Source organism: Rhinoraja longicauda, chromosome 1 (genome assembly GCF_053455715.1).
Source record: "Rhinoraja longicauda isolate Sanriku21f chromosome 1, sRhiLon1.1, whole genome shotgun sequence".
NCBI classification, from domain to species: domain Eukaryota; kingdom Metazoa; phylum Chordata; class Chondrichthyes; order Rajiformes; family Arhynchobatidae; genus Rhinoraja; species Rhinoraja longicauda.
In genome coordinates, this window is record NC_135953.1 from 9720439 (window position 1) to 9723378 (window position 2940).

Genomic DNA, 2940 nt, shown 5'->3' on the forward strand with positions numbered 1-2940 from the left:
AATATGAGGTGCTGTTCGTCCAATTTGCGCTGGGCCTCACACTGTGACAATGGAGGAGGCCCAGGACAGAAAGGTCAGATTGGGAGTGGGAGGGGGAATTAAAGTGCTGAGCCACCGGGAGATCAGGTAGGTTAAGGCGGACTGAGCGGAGGTGTTCAGCGAAACGATCGCCGAGCCTGCGCTTGGTCTCGCCGATGTAGAGAAGTTGACACCTGGAACAGCGGATACAGTAGATGAGGTTGGAGGAGGTGCAGGTGAACCTCTGCCTCATCTGTAAAGACTGTCCGGGTCCTTGGATGGAGTTGAGGGGGGAGGTAAAGGGACAGGTGTTGCATCTCCTGCGGTTGCAGGGGAAAGTACCTGGGGTGGTTTGGGTGGGAAGAGACGAGTTACATAGAAACATAGAAAATAGGTGCAGGAGGAGGCCGTTCGGTCCTTCGAGCCAGCTCCATGGAGTGGACCAGGGAGTTGCGGAGGGAACAGTCTCTGCGGAAAGCAGAAAGTGGTGGAGATGGGAAGATGTGGCCAGTAGCGGGATCCTGTTGGAGGTGGCTAAAGTGTTGGAGGATTATACAGCTCAGGCCTGGTGAGTACTTGGATGGGAGACTGCCTTGGAATACCTGGTGCCCGAGACATTTCTTAATTATTACAGGTGTCCGAGGTTATGGGGAGAAGGCAGGAGAATGGGGTTAGGAAGGAGAGATAGATCAGCCATGATTGAATGGTGGAGTAGACTCGATGGGTCGAATGGCCTAATTCTACTCCTATTCCTTATGACTTTATGACCTAACACCATCCTACACACACTAGGGACAATTTATAATTTTACCAAGCCAATTAGCCTACAAACCTGCACGTCTCTGGAGTGTGGGGAGGAAACCGGAGCACCCGGAGAAAACCCACGCAGGTCACGGGGAGAACGTACAAACTCTGTACAGACAGCGCCCGTAGTCGGGATTGAACTCGGGTCTCTGATGCTGTAAGGCAGCAACTCTACCGCTGCGCCACCGTGGATTTAGGTAGATTTTAAAGACTGAAGAAGTCTGGTCTACCGCTGCACCATAGAGAGCATCCTAACACATGGCATCCCTGTGTGGTACCTCAGCTGCACGGAGGCAGAGAGGAAAGCTCTTCAGCGGGTAGTCCATAGAGCTCAGAGGACCATCGGTACACAGCTACCAGCCTTGGAGGGCATCTACAACACACGATGCCTCAGAAAAGCCACCAGCATCCACGAAGACTCTTCACACCCCTGCAACAGTCTGTTCGAACTTCTACCATCGGGCAGACGATACAAGGCCTTCTACGCCCGCACCTCCAGACTCAGGAACAGCTTCATCCCCAGGACCATAGCTGCTATGAACCGGTCCTGATCTACTTGCACTTTATTCTGTTTTAAAACTATTACAATTTGTTTCATTGGGTTGTTTAAATTAATACTGACTAGCTAATTAAATTATTGCATATTGTATGGGAGGCGCATTCCCAATCTCGTTGTACCCCTGTACAATGACAATAAAGATATATTGTATATTCACAAAATGCTGGAGTAACTCAGCAGGTCAGGCAGCATCTCGGGAGAGAAGGAATGGGTGACGTTTCGGGTCGAGACCCTTCTTCAGATATATTGTATTGTATTGTACTGTATTGTATTATAGTTACGTACCAAGGTACAGTAAAAAGCTTAGTTCCGCATGTTATCTGAACAGATAATTCCTTACACAAATACAATCAAGTTAAACTCAAGAGACAGAGAAAAGGGGATGAAACAGATTGCAGAACATAGTTCTCAGTATAGTAGCGCGTCAGTTCCATGGGTAAGGTCCAAATATCCACAATGGGGTAGAGGTGAATCGGGCAGTACCTTAGGTTATGGAAGGACCATTCAGAAGCTTGATGACAGAGGGTAAAAGCTGTGCCTGGGTCTGGAGGTGAGCACATTCGAACTTCTGTACATTGTTCAGGGCGGGAGCGTGTCGGAAAAGGAAAGAGTGGGATAGGATTAAGTTGGCTGCCTTCAGACGGAGCGTGACGCGTGGACGAAGCCAATGGTGGGTAGTTTGGTTGTGTGCGACGAACTGGGTCACATCTACAACTTTGCCATATCGTGCGGTCTTGGGCAGAGCTGTGAACCACAAACCAGGCTGTGGTGCAAACCGATCGTATGCTTTCTTTAAAAAAAAAAATTTAATTAAAAAAAAAATTATTTAAAAAAAATGGAATGCTTCCTGAATTTGCGTGTCTTCCTTGCGCAGGGGCCATGCTAATCTTCTCTGTATAGTTCCAATTTTAGTATATGTGCTGCCGAAGCGAGCTCTATGCGTTCTAAAGCGATATTGGCCGGCGTGGGCAAGCTGGGCCGATGCGCCTGTTTCCACGCTGTATAGAGGTGGCGAGATCATGTCACAGTTGTATAAGACGTTGGCGAGACCGCATTAAGAGCATTGTGTTCAGTGCTGGGCATTGTGTTGGAGGAAAAATGTTGCCAAGCTTTAAAGGGTACAGAGAAGATTTACAAGGATGTTGCCAGGACTAGAGGATGTGAGCTACAGTCAGAGGTTGAGCAGGCTGGGTCTCTATTCCCTGGAGCACAGGAGGATGAGGGCTGATCTTATTAAGGTGTATAAAATCATGAGAGGAACAGACTGGGTGGATGCACAGAGTCTCTTGCCCAGAGTAGGTGAATCGAGGACCAGAGGACATAGGCTTAACGTGAAGGGGAAAAGATTTAATAGGAATCATAGAAACATAGAAACATAGAAAATAGGTGCAGGAGTAGGCCATTCGGCCCTTCGAGCCTGCGCCGCCATTCAATGTGATCATGGCTGATCATCCAACTCAGTATCCCGTACCTGCCTTCTCTCCATACCCCCTGATCCCTTTAGCCACAAGGGCCACATCTAACTCCCTCTTAAATATAGCCAATGAACTGGCCTCAAC

The 2940-nt window shown here is 48.6% G+C and overlaps 1 non-coding gene across 1 annotated transcript; it reads right to left on the reverse strand.

Moving 5' to 3' along the window:
• Nucleotides 1-2210: 2210 nt before the first annotated feature.
• Nucleotides 2211-2317, reverse strand: LOC144601225 (U6 spliceosomal RNA). Its single transcript, XR_013548269.1, has one exon. It is a non-coding gene; the product is annotated as a U6 spliceosomal RNA (small nuclear RNA).
• Nucleotides 2318-2940: the final 623 nt, after the last annotated feature.